At 32.3% G+C, this 16033-nt stretch overlaps 9 non-coding genes across 9 annotated transcripts; all 9 read right to left on the reverse strand.

The window, feature by feature from the left end:
• Positions 1–887: 887 nt before the first annotated feature.
• TRNAR-CCU (transfer RNA arginine (anticodon CCU)) lies at positions 888–960 on the reverse strand. The gene has a single exon. It is a non-coding gene; the product is annotated as a tRNA-Arg (tRNA).
• A 1629-nt stretch (positions 961–2589) lies between these two features.
• On the reverse strand, positions 2590–2662 carry TRNAR-CCU (transfer RNA arginine (anticodon CCU)). The gene has a single exon. It is a non-coding gene; the product is annotated as a tRNA-Arg (tRNA).
• A 1630-nt stretch (positions 2663–4292) lies between these two features.
• Positions 4293–4365, reverse strand: TRNAR-CCU (transfer RNA arginine (anticodon CCU)). The gene has a single exon. It is a non-coding gene; the product is annotated as a tRNA-Arg (tRNA).
• A 1630-nt stretch (positions 4366–5995) lies between these two features.
• Positions 5996–6068, reverse strand: TRNAR-CCU (transfer RNA arginine (anticodon CCU)). Its single transcript has one exon. It is a non-coding gene; the product is annotated as a tRNA-Arg (tRNA).
• Positions 6069–7773: 1705 nt separating this feature from the next.
• On the reverse strand, positions 7774–7846 carry TRNAR-CCU (transfer RNA arginine (anticodon CCU)). The gene has a single exon. It is a non-coding gene; the product is annotated as a tRNA-Arg (tRNA).
• A 1631-nt stretch (positions 7847–9477) lies between these two features.
• TRNAR-CCU (transfer RNA arginine (anticodon CCU)) lies at positions 9478–9550 on the reverse strand. Its single transcript has one exon. It is a non-coding gene; the product is annotated as a tRNA-Arg (tRNA).
• Positions 9551–11181: 1631 nt separating this feature from the next.
• TRNAR-CCU (transfer RNA arginine (anticodon CCU)) lies at positions 11182–11254 on the reverse strand. Its single transcript has one exon. It is a non-coding gene; the product is annotated as a tRNA-Arg (tRNA).
• A 1631-nt stretch (positions 11255–12885) lies between these two features.
• TRNAR-CCU (transfer RNA arginine (anticodon CCU)) lies at positions 12886–12958 on the reverse strand. The gene has a single exon. It is a non-coding gene; the product is annotated as a tRNA-Arg (tRNA).
• Positions 12959–14589: 1631 nt separating this feature from the next.
• Positions 14590–14662, reverse strand: TRNAR-CCU (transfer RNA arginine (anticodon CCU)). Its single transcript has one exon. It is a non-coding gene; the product is annotated as a tRNA-Arg (tRNA).
• Between the last annotated feature and the right edge of the window lie 1371 nt (positions 14663–16033).

A 16033-nucleotide genomic window follows, 5' to 3' on the forward strand; every position in this document is an offset into this window, starting at 1 on the left:
AACCCTAGTTTGGAGGTCAACTTCCCAAGACCATAACTTGCTCAATTTTTATGATATGAAAGCCATTCAAATTCCATGATCAAACTCAATATGTCTACTTCAACGTTTATGTTTGGAGGAAGTTCAAATTCAACTTTCAAATGCATGTGCCAAGAGGAAACATTATAGGTCATTTTGGGCCAATACCATTGAACAAGTGATTTTCCTCAACTTCTAAAATGCATAAATCCTTCATTCCAAATGAGTTCAAATTTGTGACCAAATTGAATAGGTTTGAAATAGATACAACTTTGATGAATGAACTTTTCTCATTTGAAGTCCATAGAAAAAGTTATTCAAGGTGGAAGAAGTGAACATTTGACTTGGGACTTAGAAATTTTTCAAATATGTTTGATTTCCAAAACTTCCACCTCCAAATTCATCATGATCCAAGCTTCAAATGAAAAATTTTTAAACATGAAAGTTGTTTCCCTTGATCTCACCTTTCCAAAATGTCCAAGATCATCGCATTTGGTGAAAGGATGAAGGACTTGCGCATGGGTGCAACATGAAGAACCATTTGGATGATTTCCACTTGCACTTTTCATACACAATTACATGGCTTTGTAACATGGTTTCAGCATGATTCACACTCAATTTTGGACCTAATTGCATCACTTGATTGTACCACGAAACTACTTTCAAGTTGCAATCCAATTTCGTCACAATCCAAAGTTGTTGAATTTTCTTAAATAAATTGCAATTCAAGTTTGTAACAATCACTCCTTACATGATAGAATGTTCAACTTGTGTGTATTTTTAACAGCCAAAAAACAAACTATTTTTCCATTAACCCAAAAATAAAATAAAAAGTCAGAAAATAAGATTTTAGCAAAAAACTTAAAAATCGCGCCAGGTAGGGGTCGAACCTACGACTTTCTGCTTAGGAAACAGACGCTCTATCCACTGAGCTACAGGCGCTACTTGTAAATTTTCTTCGATTTTTATTAATTATATTAATGATCAAATTTATACTTATTTTTCAATTCATAGAAACTGATGGAATGCTATTATTTCTTATCACAAAATATATCCTTCAATACTCAATTACATCATATAACATAGTAACGTCATTTGGATCCATTAAGAAAAATACAACAAAATTGAAAGATTATATAGTTTGAAAACATATGTTCAAAAAGCTTAATCATGCAATCAAATATTACAAAATGAGAATCAAACAAGGAGCACAATCAAGAATTGATTCACATTGGCTCTAAGCATCATATATGGATCCCCATGATCTTCATATGTTATTTTGATCAAGAAATCATCAAGAGTTTGGAGTTTGTTTGCCTTGGAAACCCTAATTCATCTAGGTATCTTGTGTGACTTCTTCAACAAGTTTCTTCAACAATTGATAAAATATTTCAAGGTATACGTCACCTTACATCATATTACACATATAGTATCCTCCATGAGTCCTAAAAGTCAAGAGAATGTCAAGCTAGCAAGATGGTTCATGGTGGTTGACCAGAGAAAGTCAACTAGTCAAAACTGGGGTTCCCTAGACCCTATATCCTACAATATTTGTCATATTAAAACTATTCCAAGATAAAAGTTACTCGAAATGACATTACAAACAACTTTCATGTTTAAGTAAAGAGGTAGTTTTTCTTGGAAAGTCATTTTTTATGGTGAAAGATTATAGGTCATTTTATTTGAACCCTAGTTTAGAGGTCAACTTCCCAAGACCATAACTTGCTCAATTTTTATGATATGAAATCCATTCAAGTTCCATGATCAAACTCAATATGTCTACTTCAACGTTATGTTTGGAGGAAGTTCAAATTCAACTTTCAAATGCATGTGCCAAGAGGAAACATTATAGGTCATTTTGGGCCAATACCATTGAACAAGTGATTTTCCTCAACTTCTAAAATGCATAAATCCTTCATTCCAAATGAGTTCAAATTTGTGACCAAATTGAATAGGTTTGAAATGATACAACTTTGATGAATGAACTTTTCTAATTTGAAGTCCATAGAAAAAGTTATTCAAGGTGGAAGAAGTGAACATTTGACTTGGGACTTAGAAATTTTTCAAATATGTTTGATTTCCAAAACTTCCACCTCCAAATTCATCATGATCCAAGCTTCAAATGAAAAAATTTTAAACATGAAAGTTGTTTCCCTTGATCTCACCTTTCCAAAATATCCAAGATCATCGCATTTGGTGAAAGGATGAAGGACTTGCGCATGGGTGCAACATGAAGAACCATTTGGATGATTTCAACTTGCACTTTTCATACACAATTACATGGCTTTGTAACATGGTTTCAGCATGATTCACACTCAATTTTGGACCTAATTGCATCACTTGATTGTACCACGAAACTACTTTCAAGTTGCAATCCAATTTCGTCACAATCCAAAGTTGTTGAATTTTCTTAAATAAATTGCAATTCAAGTTTGTAACAATCACTCCTTACATGATAGAATGTTCAACTTGTGTGTATTTTTAACAGCCAAAAAACAAACTATTTTTCCATTAACCCAAAAAATAAAATAAAAATTCAGAAAATAAGAATTTAGCAAAAAACTTAAAAATCGCGCCAGGTAGGGGTCGAACCTACGACTTTCTGCTTAGGAAACAGACGCTCTATCCACTGAGCTACAAGCGCTACTTGTAAATTTTCTTCGATTTTTATTAATTATATTAATGATCAAATTTATACTTATTTTTCAATTCATAGAAACTGATGGAATGCTATTATTTCTTATCACAAAATATATCCTTCAATACTCAATTACATCATATAACATAGTAACGTCATTTGGATCCATTAAGAAAAATACAACAAAATTGAAAGATTATATAGTTTGAAAACATATGTTCAAAAAGCTTAATCATGCAATCAAATATTACAAAATGAGAATCAAACAAGGAGCACAATCAAGAATTGATTCACATTGGCTCTAAGCATCATATATGGATCCCCATGATCTTCATATGTTATTTTGATCAAGAAATCATCAAGAGTTTGGAGTTTGTTTGCCTTGGAAACCCTAATTCATCTAGGTATCTTGTGTGACTTCTTCAACAAGTTTCTTCAACAATTGATAAAATATTTCAAGGTATACGTCACCTTACATCATATTACACATATAGTATCCTCCATGAGTCCTAAAAGTCAAGAGAATGTCAAGCTAGCAAGATGGTTCATGGTGGTTGACCAGAGAAAGTCAACTAGTCAAAACTGGGGTTCCCTAGACCCTATATCCTACAATATTTGTCATATTAAAACTATTCCAAGATAAAAGTTACTCAAAATGACATTACAAACAACTTTCATGTTTAAGTAAAGAGGTAGTTTTTCTTGGAAAGTCATTTTTTATGGTGAAAGATTATAGGTCATTTTATTTGAACCCTAGTTTGGAGGTCAACTTCCCAAGACCATAACTTGCTCAATTTTTATGATATGAAATCCATTCAAGTTCCATGATCAAACTCAATATGTCTACTTCAACGTTATGTTTGGAGGAAGTTCAAATTCAACTTTCAAATGCATGTGCCAAGAGGAAACATTATAGGTCATTTTGGGCCAATACCATTGAACAAGTGATTTTCCTCAACTTCTAAAATGCATAAATCCTTCATTCCAAATGAGTTCAAATTTGTGACCAAATTGAATAGGTTTGAAATAGATACAACTTTGATGAATGAACTTTTCTCATTTGAAGTCCATAGAAAAAGTTATTCAAGGTGGAAGAAGTGAACATTTGACTTGGGACTTAGAAATTTTTCAAATATGTTTGATTTCCAAAACTTCCACCTCCAAATTCATCATGATCCAAACTTCAAATGAAAAAGTTTTAAACATGAAAGTTGTTCCCCTTGATCTCACCTTTCCAAAATGTCCAAGATCATCGCATTTGGCAAAAGGATGAAGGACTTGCGCATGGGTGCAACATGAAGAACCATTTGGATGATTTCCACTTGCACTTTTCATACACAATTACATGGCTTTGTAACATGGTTTCAGCATGATTCACACTCAATTTTGGACCTAATTGCATCACTTGATTGTACCACGAAACTACTTTCAAGTTGCAATCCAATTTCGTCACAATCCAAAGTTGTTGAATTTTCTTAAATAAATTGCAATTCAAGTTTGTAACAATCACTCCTTACATGATAGAATGTTCAACTTGTGTGTATTTTTAACAGCCAAAAAACAAACTATTTTTCCGTTAATCCAAAAAATAAAATAAAAAGTCAGAAAATAAGAATTCAGCAAAAAACTTAAAAATCGCGCCAGGTAGGGGTCGAACCTACGACTTTCTGCTTAGGAAACAGACGCTCTATCCACTGAGCTACAGGCGCTACTTATACATTTTCTTCGATTTTTATTAATTATATTAATGATCAAATTTATACTTATTTTTCAATTCATAGAAACTGATGGAATGCTATTATTTCTTATCACAAAATATATCCTTCAATACTCAATTACATCATATAACATAGTAACGTCATTTGGATCCATTAAGAAAAATACAACAAAACTGAAAGATTATATAGTTTGAAAACATATGTTCAAAAAGCTGAATCATGCAATCAAATATTACAAAATGAGAATCAAACAAGGAGCACAATCAAGAATTGATTCACATTGGCTCTAAGCATCATATATGGATCCCCATGATCTTCATATGTTATTTTGATCAAGAAATCATCAAGAGTTTGGAGTTTGTTTGCCTTGGAAACCCTAATTCATCTAGGTATCTTGTGTGACTTCTTCAACAAGTTTCTTCAACAATTGATAAAATATTTCAAGGTATACGTCACCTTACATCATATTACACATATAGTATCCTCCATGAGTCCTAAAAGTCAAGAGAATGTCAAGCTAGCAAGATGGTTCATGGTGGTTGACCAGAGAAAGTCAACTAGTCAAAACTGGGGTTCCCTAGACCCTATATCCTACAATATTTGTCATATTAAAACTATTCCAAGATAAAAGTTACTCAAAATGACATTACAAACAACTTTCATGTTTAAGTAAAGAGGTAGTTTTTCTTGGAAAGTCATTTTTTATGGTGAAAGATTATAGGTCATTTTATTTGAACCCTAGTTTGGAGGTCAACTTCCCAAGACCATAACTTGCTCAATTTTTATGATATGAAATCCATTCAAATTCCATGATCAAACTCAATATGTCTACTTCAACGTTATGTTTGGAGGAAGTTCAAATTCAACTTTCAAATGCATGTGCCAAGAGGAAACATTATAGGTCATTTTGGGCCAATACCATTGAACAAGTGATTTTCCTCAACTTCTAAAATGCATAAATCCTTCATTCCAAATGAGTTCAAATTTGTGACCAAATTGAATAGGTTTGAAATAGATACAACTTTGATGAATGAACTTTTCTCATTTGAAGTCCATAGAAAAAGTAATTCAAGGTGGAAGAAGTGAACATTTGACTTGGGACTTAGAAATTTTTCAAATATGTTTGATTTCCAAAACTTCCACCTCCAAATTCATCATGATCCAAGCTTCAAATGAAAAAGTTTTAAACATGAAAGTTGTTCCCCTTGATCTCACCTTTCCAAAATGTCCAAGATTATCGCATTTGGCGAAAGGATGAAGGACTTGCGCATGGGTGCAACATGAAGAACCATTTGGATGATTTCCACTTGCACTTTTCATACACAATTACATGGCTTTGTAACATGGTTTCAGCATGATTCACACTCAATTTTGGACCTAATTGCATCACTTGATTGTACCACGAAACTACTTTCAAGTTGCAATCCAATTTCGTCACAATCCAAAGTTGTTGAATTTTCTTAAATAAATTGCAATTCAAGTTTGTAACAATCACTCCTTACATGATAGAATGTTCAACTTGTGTGTATTTTTAACAGCCAAAAAACAAACTATTTTTCCGTTAATCCAAAAAATAAAATAAAAAGTCAGAAAATAAGAATTCAGCAAAAAACTTAAAAATCGCGCCAGGTAGGGGTCAAACCTACGACTTTCTGCTTAGGAAACAGACGCTCTATCTACTGAGCTACAGGCGCTACTTATACATTTTCTTCGATTTTTATTAATTATATTAATGATCAAATTTATACTTATTTTTCAATTCATAGAAACTGATGGAATGCTATTATTTCTTATCATAAAATATATCCTTCAATACTCAATTACATCATATAACATAGTAACGTCATTTGGATCCATTAAGAAAAATACAACAAAACTGAAAGATTATATAGTTTGAAAACATATGTTCAAAAAGCTTAATCATGCAATCAAATATTACAAAATGAGAATCAAACAAGGAGCACAATAAGGAATTGATTCACATTGGCTCTAAGCATCATATATGGATCCCCACGATCTTCATATGTTATTTTTATCAAGAAATCATCAAGAGTTTGGAGTTTGTTTGCCTTGGAAACCCTAATTCATCTAGGTATCTTGTGTGACTTCTTCAACAAGTTTCTTCAACAATTGATAAAATATTTCAAGGTATACGTCACCTTACATCATATTACACATATAGTATCCTCCATGAGTCCTAAAAATCAAGAGAATGTCAAGCTAGCAAGATGGTTCATGGTGGTTGACCAGAGAAAGTCAACTAGTCAAAACAGGGGTTCCCTAGACCCTATATCCTACAATATTTGTCATATTAAAACTATTCCAAGATAAAAGTTACTCAAAATGACATTACAAACAACTTTCATGTTTAAGTAAAGAGGTAGTTTTTCTTGGAAAGTCATTTTTTATGGTGAAAGATTATAGGTCATTTTATTTGAACCCTAGTTTGGAGGTCAACTTCCCAAGACCATAACTTGCTCAATTTTTATGATATGAAATCCATTCAAATTCCATGATCAAACTCAATATGTCTACTTCAACGTTTATGTTTGGAGGAAGTTCAAATTCAACTTTCAAATGCATGTGCCAAGAGGAAACATTATAGATCATTTTGGGCCAATACCATTGAACAAGTGATTTTCCTCAACTTCTAAAATGCATAAATTCTTCATTCCAAATGAGTTCAAATTTGTGACCAAATTGAATAGGTTTGAAATAGATACAACTTTGATGAATGAACTTTTCTCATTTGAAGTCCACTGAAAAAGTTATTCAAGGTGGAAGAAGTGAACATTTGACTTGGGATTTAGAAATTTTTCAAATATGTTTGATTTCCAAAACTTCCACCTCCAAATTTATCATGATCCAAGCTTCAAATGAAAAACTTTTAAACATGAAAGTTGTTCCCCTTGATCTCACCTTTCCAAAATGTCAAAGATCATCGCACTTGGCGAAAGGATGAAGGACTTGCGCATGGGTGCAACATGAAGAACCATTTGGATGATTTCCACTTGCACTTTTCATACACAATTACATGGCTTTGTAACATGGTTTCAGCATGATTCACACTCAATTTTGGACCTAATTGCATCACTTGATTGTACCACGAAACTACTTTCAAGTTGCAATCCAATTTCGTCATAATCCAAGATTGTTGAATTTTCTTAAATAAATTGCAATTCAAGTTTGTAACAATCACTCCCTACATGATAGAATGTTCAACTTGTGTGTATTTTTAACAGCCAAAAAACAAACTATTTTTCCATTAACCCAAATAATAAAATAAAAAGTCAGAAAATAAGAATTTAGCAAAAAACTTAGAAAATAAGAATTTAGCAAAAAACTTAAAAATCGCGCCAGGTCGGGGTCGAATAAGAATTTAGCAAAAAACTTAAAAATCGCACCAGGTCGGGGTCGAACCTACGACTTTCTGCTTAGGAAACAGACGCTCTATCCACTGAGCTACAGGCGCTACTTGTAAATTTTCTTCGATTTTTATTAATTATATTAATGATCAAATTTATACTTATTTTTCAATTCATAGAAACTGATGGAATGCTATTATTTCTTATCACAAAATATATCCTTCAATACTCAATTACATCATATAACATAGTAACATCATTTGGATCCATTAAGAAAAATACAACAAAACTGAAAGATTATATAGTTTGAAAACATATGTTCAAAAAGCTGAATCATGCAGTCAAATATTACAAAATGAGAATCAAACAAGGAGCACAATCAAGAATTGATTCACATTGGCTCTAAGCATCATATATGGATCCCCATGATCTTCATATGTTATTTTGATCAAGAAATCATCAAGAGTTTGGAGTTTGTTTGCCTTGCAAACCCTAATTCATCTAGGTATCTTGTGTGACTTCTTCAACAAGTTTCTTCAACAATTGATAAAATATTTCAAGGTATACGTCACCTTATATCATATTACACATATAGTATCCTCCATGAGTCCTAAAAGTCAAGAGAATGTCAAGCTAGCAAGATGGTTCATGGTGGTTGACCAGAGAAAGTCAACTAGTCAAAACTGGGGTTCCCTAGACCCTATATCCTACAATATTTGTCATATTAAAACTATTCCAAGATAAAAGTTACTCAAAATGACATTACAAACAACTTTCATGTTTAAGTAAAGAGGTAGTTTTTCTTGGAAAGTCATTTTTTATGGTGAAAGATTATAGGTCATTTTATTTGAACCCTAGTTTGAAGGTCAACTTCCCAAGACCATAACCTGCTCAATTTTTATGATATGAAAGTCATTCAAATTCCATGATCAAACTCAATATGTCTACTTCAGCATTTATGTTTGGAGGAAGTTCAAATTCAACTTTCAAATGCATGTGCCAAGAGGAAACAGTATAGGTCATTTTGGGCCAATACCATTGAACAAGTGATTTTCCTCAACTTCTAAAATGCATAAATCCTTCATTCCAAATGAGTTCAAATTTGTGACCAAATTGAATAGGTTTGAAATAGATACAACTTTGATGAATGAACTTTTCTCATTTGAATTCCATAGAAAAAGTTATTCAAGGTGGAAGAAGTGAACATTTGACTTGGGACTTAGAAATTTTTCAAATATGTTTGATTTCCAAAACTTCCACCTCCAAATTCATCATGATCCAAGCTTCAAATGAAAAAGTTTTAAACATGAAAGTTGTTCCCCTTGATCTCACCTTTCCAAAATGTAAAAGATCATCGCATTTGGCGAAAGGATGAAGGACTTGCGCATGGGTGCAACATGAAGAACCATTTGGATGATTTCCACTTGCACTTTTCATACACAATTACATGGCTTTGTAACATGGTTTCAGCATGATTCACACTCAATTTTGGATCTAATTGCATCACTTGATTGTACCACGAAACTACTTTCAAGTTGCAATCCAATTTCGTCACAATCCAAAGTTGTTGAATTTTCTTAAATAAATTGCAATTCAAGTTTGTAACAATCACTCCTTACATGATAGAATGTTCAACTTGTGTGTATTTTTAACAGCCAAAAAACAAACTATTTTTCCATTAACCCAAAAAATAAAATAAAAAGTCAGAAAATAAGAATTTAGCAAAAAACTTAAAAATCGCGCAAGGTAGGGGTCGAACCTACAACTTTCTGCTTAGGAAACAGACGCTCTATCCACTGAGCTACAGGCGCTACTTGTAAATTTTCTTCGATTTTTATTAATTATATTAATGATCAAATTTATACTTATTTTTCAATTCATAGAAACTGATGGAATGCTATTATTTCTTATCACAAAATATATCCTTCAATACTCAATTACATCATATAACATAGTAACGTCATTTGGATCCATTAAGAAAAATACAACAAAACTGAAAGATTATATAGTTTGAAAACATATGTTCAAAAAGCTTAATCATGCAATCAAATATTACAAAATGAGAATCAAACAAGGAGCACAATCAAGAATTGATTCACATTGGCTCTAAGCATCATATATGGATCCCCATGATCTTCATATGTTGTTTTGATCAAGAAATCATCAAGAGTTTGGAGTTTGTTTGCCTTGGAAACCCTAATTCATCTAGGTATCTTGTGTGACATCTTCAACAAGTTTCTTCAACAATTGATAAAATATTTCAAGGTATACGTCACCTTACATCATATTACACATATAGTATCCTCCATGAGTCCTAAAAGTCAAGAGAATGTCAAGCTAGCAAGATGGTTCATGGTGGTTGACCAGAGAAAGTCAACTAGTCAAAACTGGGGTTCCCTAGACCCTATATCCTACAATATTTGTCATATTAAAACTATTCCAAGATAAAAGTTACTCAAAATGACATTACAAACAACTTTCATGTTTAAGTAAAGAGGTAGTTTTTCTTGGAAAGTCATTTTTTATGGTGAAAGATTATAGGTCATTTTATTTGAACCCTAGTTTGGAGGTCAACTTCCCAAGACCATAACTTGCTCAATTTTTATGATATGAAAGCCATTCAAATTCCATGATCAAACTCAATATGTCTACTTCAACGTTTATGTTTGGAGGAAGTTCAAATTCAACTTTCAAATGCATGTGCCAAGAGGAAACATTATAGGTCATTTTGGGCCAATACCATTGAACAAGTGATTTTCCTCAACTTCTAAAATGCATAAATCCTTCATTCCAAATGAGTTCAAATTTGTGACCAAATTGAATAGGTTTGAAATAGATACAACTTTGATGAATGAACTTTTCTCATTTGAAGTCCATAGAAAAAGTTATTCAAGGTGGAAGAAGTGAACATTTGACTTGGGACTTAGAAATTTTTCAAATATGTTTGATTTCCAAAACTTCCACCTCCAAATTCATCATGATCCAAGCTTCAAATGAAAAAGTTTTAAACATGAAAGTTGTTCCCCTTGATCTCATCTTTCCAAAATGTCCAAGATCATCGCATTTGGCGAAAGGATGAAGGACTTGCGCATGGGTGCAACATGAAGAACCATTTGGATGATTTCCACTTGCACTTTTCATACACAATTAGATGGCTTTGTAACATGGTTTCAGCATGATTCACACTCAATTTTGGACCTAATTGCATCACTTGATTGTACCACGAAACTAATTTCAAGTTGCAATCCAATTTCGTCACAATCCAAAGTTGTTGAATTTTCTTAAATAAATTGCAATTCAAGTTTGTAACAATCACTCCTTACATGATAGAATGTTCAACTTGTGTGTATTTTTAACAGCCAAAAAACAAACTATTTTTCCATTAACCCAAAAAATAAAATAAAAAGTCAGAAAATAAGAATTTAGCAAAAAACTTAAAAATTGCGCCAGGTAGGGGTCGAACCTACGACTTTCTGCTTAGGAAACAGACGCTCTATCCACTGAGCTACAGGCGCTACTTGTAAATTTTCTTCGATTTTTATTAATTATATTAATGATCAAATTTATACTTATTTTTCAATTCATAGAAACTGATGGAATGCTATTATTTCTTATCACAAAATATATCCTTCAATACTCAATTACATCATATAACATAGTAACGTCATTTGGATCCATTAAGAAAAATACAACAAAACTGAAAGATTATATAGTTTGAAAACATATGTTCAAAAAGCTTAATCATACAATCAAATATTATAAAATGAGAATCAAACAAGGAGCACAATCAAGAATTGATTCACATTGGCTCTAAGCATCATATATGGATCCCCATGATCTTCATATGTTGTTTTGATCAAGAAATCATCAAGAGTTTGGAGTTTGTTTGCCTTGGAAACCCTAATTCATCTAGGTATCTTGTGTGACATCTTCAACAAGTTTCTTCAACAATTGATAAAATATTTCAAGGTATACGTCACCTTACATCATATTACACATATAGTATCCTCCATGAGTCCTAAAAGTCAAGAGAATGTCAAGCTAGCAAGATGGTTCATGGTGGTTGACCAGAGAAAGTCAACTAGTCAAAACTGGGGTTCCCTAGACCCTATATCCTACAATATTTGTCATATTAAAACTATTCCAAGATAAAAGTTACTCAAAATGACATTACAAACAACTTTCATGTTTAAGTAAAGAGGTAGTTTTTCTTGGAAAGTCATTTTTTATGGTGAAAGATTATAGGTCATTTTATTTGAACCCTAGTTTGGAGGTCAACTTCCCAAGACCATAACTTGCTCAATTTTTATGATATGAAAGCCATTCAAATTCCATGATCAAACTCAATATGTCTACTTCAACGTTTATGTTTGGAGGAAGTTCAAATTCAACTTTCAAATGCATGTGCCAAGAGGAAACATTATAGGTCATTTTGGGCCAATACCATTGAACAAGTGATTTTCCTCAACTTCTAAAATGCATAAATCCTTCATTCCAAATGAGTTCAAATTTGTGACCAAATTGAATAGGTTTGAAATAGATACAACTTTGATGAATGAACTTTTCTCATTTGAAGTCCATAGAAAAAGTTATTCAAGGTGGAAGAAGTGAACATTTGACTTGGGACTTAGAAATTTTTCAAATATGTTTGATTTCCAAAACTTCCACCTCCAAATTCATCATGATCCAAGCTTCAAATGAAAAAGTTTTAAACATGAAAGTTGTTCCCCTTGATCTCATCTTTCCAAAATGTCCAAGATCATCGCATTTGGCGAAAGGATGAAGGACTTGCGCATGGGTGCAACATGAAGAACCATTTGGATGATTTCCACTTGCACTTTTCATACACAATTAGATGGCTTTGTAACATGGTTTCAGCATGATTCACACTCAATTTTGGACCTAATTGCATCACTTGATTGTACCACGAAACTAATTTCAAGTTGCAATCCAATTTCGTCACAATCCAAAGTTGTTGAATTTTCTTAAATAAATTGCAATTCAAGTTTGTAACAATCACTCCTTACATGATAGAATGTTCAACTTGTGTGTATTTTTAACAGCCAAAAAACAAACTATTTTTCCATTAACCCAAAAAATAAAATAAAAAGTCAGAAAATAAGAATTTAGCAAAAAACTTAAAAATTGCGCCAGGTAGGGGTCGAACCTACGACTTTCTGCTTAGGAAACAGACGCTCTATCCACTGAGCTACAGGCGCTACTTATAAATTTTCTTCGATTTTTATTAATTATATTAATGATCAAATTTATACTTATTTTTCAATTCATAGAAACTGATGGAATGCTATTATTTCTTATCACAAAATATATCCTTCAATACTCAATTACATCATATAACATAGTAACGTCATTTGGATCCATTAAGAAAAATACAACAAAACTGAAAGATTATATAGTTTGAAAACATATGTTCAAAAAGCTTAATCATACAATCAAATATTATAAAATGAGAATCAAACAAGGAGCACAATCAAGAATTGATTCACATTGGCTCTAAGCATCATATATGGATCCCCATGATCTTCATATGTTATTTTGATCAAGAAATCATCAAGAGTTTGGAGTTTGTTTGCCTTGGAAACCCTAATTCATCTAGGTATCTTGTGTGACTTCTTCAACAAGTTTCTTCAACAATTGATAAAATATTTCAAGGTATACGTCACCTTACATCATATTACACATATAGTATCCTCCATGAGTCCTAAAAGTCAAGAGAATGTCAAGCTAGCAAGATGGTTCATGGTGGTTGACCAGAGAAAGTCAACTAGTCAAAACTGGGGTTCCCTAGACCCTATATCCTACAATATTTGTCATATTAAAACTATTCCAAGATAAAAGTTACTCAAAATGACATTACAAACAACTTTCATGTTTAAGTAAAGAGGTAGTTTTTCTTGGAAAGTCATTTTTTATGGTGAAAGATTATAGGTCATTTTATTTGAACCCTAGTTTGGAGGTCAACTTCCCAAGACCATAACTTGCTCAATTTTTATGATATGAAAGCCATTCAAATTCCATGATCAAACTCAATATGTCTACTTCAACGTTTATGTTTGGAGGAAGTTCAAATTCAACTTTCAAATGCATGTGCCAAGAGGAAACATTATAGGTCATTTTGGGCCAATACCATTGAACAAGTGATTTTCCTCAACTTCTAAAATGCATAAATCCTTCATTCCAAATGAGTTCAAATTTGTGACCAAATTGAATAGGTTTGAAATAGATACAACTTTGATGAATGAACTTTTCTCATTTGAAGTCCATAGAAAAAGTTATTCAAGGTGGAAGAAGTGAACATTTGACTTGGGACTTAGAAATTTTTCAAATATGTTTGATTTCCAAAACTTCCACCTCCAAATTCATCATGATCCAAGCTTCAAATGAAAAAGTTTTAAACATGAAAGTTGTTCCCCTTGATCTCATCTTTCCAAAATGTCCAAGATCATCGCATTTGGCGAAAGGATGAAGGACTTGCGCATGGGTGCAACATGAAGAACCATTTGGATGATTTCCACTTGCACTTTTCATACACAATTAGATGGCTTTGTAACATGGTTTCAGCATGATTCACACTCAATTTTGGACCTAATTGCATCACTTGATTGTACCACGAAACTAATTTCAAGTTGCAATCCAATTTCGTCACAATCCAAAGTTGTTGAATTTTCTTAAATAAATTGCAATTCAAGTTTGTAACAATCACTCCTTACATGATAGAATGTTCAACTTGTGTGTATTTTTAACAGCCAAAAAACAAACTATTTTTCCATTAACCCAAAAAATAAAATAAAAAGTCAGAAAATAAGAATTTAGCAAAAAACTTAAAAATTGCGCCAGGTAGGGGTCGAACCTACGACTTTCTGCTTAGGAAACAGACGCTCTATCCACTGAGCTACAGGCGCTACTTATAAATTTTCTTCGATTTTTATTAATTATATTAATGATCAAATTTATACTTATTTTTCAATTCATAGAAACTGATGGAATGCTATTATTTCTTATCACAAAATATATCCTTCAATACTCAATTACATCATATAACATAGTAACGTCATTTGGATCCATTAAGAAAAATACAACAAAACTGAAAGATTATATAGTTTGAAAACATATGTTCAAAAAGCTTAATCATACAATCAAATATTATAAAATGAGAATCAAACAAGGAGCACAATCAAGAATTGATTCACATTGGCTCTAAGCATCATATATGGATCCCCATGATCTTCATATGTTATTTTGATCAAGAAATCATCAAGAGTTTGGAGTTTGTTTGCCTTGGAAACCCTAATTCATCTAGGTATCTTGTGTGACTTCTTCAACAAGTTTCTTCAACAATTGATAAAATATTTCAAGGTATACGTCACCTTACATCATATTACACATATAGTATCCTCCATGAGTCCTAAAAGTCAAGAGAATGTCAAGCTAGCAAGATGGTTCATGGTGGTTGACCAGAGAAAGTCAACTAGTCAAAACTGGGGTTCCCTAGACCCTATATCCTACAATATTTGTCATATTAAAACTATTCCAAGATAAAAGTTACTCAAAATGACATTACAAACAACTTTCATGTTTAAGTAAAGAGGTAGTTTTTCTTGGAAAGTCATTTTTTATGGTGAAAGATTATAGGTCATTTTATTTGAACCCTAGTTTGGAGGTCAACTTCCCAAGACCATAACTTGCTCAATTTTTATGATATGAAAGCCATTCAAATTCCATGATCAAACTCAATATGTCTACTTCAACGTTTATGTTTGGAGGAAGTTCAAATTCAACTTTCAAATGCATGTGCCAAGAGGAAACATTATAGGTCATTTTGGGCCAATACCATTGAACAAGTGATTTTCCTCAACTTCTAAAATGCATAAATCCTGCATTCCAAATGAGTTCAAATTTGTGACCAAATTGAATAGGTTTGAAATAGATACAACTTTGATGAATGAACTTTTCTCATTTGAAGTCCATAGAAAAAGTTATTCAAGGTGGAAGAAGTGAACATTTGACTTGGGACTTAGAAATTTTTCAAATATGTTTGATTTCCAAAACTTCCACCTCCAAATTCATCATGATCCAAGCTTCAAATGAAAAAGTTTTAAACATGAAAGTTGTTCCCCTTGATCTCACCTTTCCAAAATGTCCAAGATCATCGCATTTGGCGAAAGGATGAAGGACTTGCGCATGGGTGCAACATGAAGAACCATTTGGATGATTTCCACTTGCACTTTTCATACACAATTACATGGCTTTGTAACATGGTTTCAGCATGATTC

Source organism: Lathyrus oleraceus, chromosome 5, assembly GCF_024323335.1.
Source record: "Lathyrus oleraceus cultivar Zhongwan6 chromosome 5, CAAS_Psat_ZW6_1.0, whole genome shotgun sequence".
NCBI classification, from domain to species: Eukaryota; Viridiplantae; Streptophyta; class Magnoliopsida; order Fabales; family Fabaceae; genus Lathyrus; species Lathyrus oleraceus.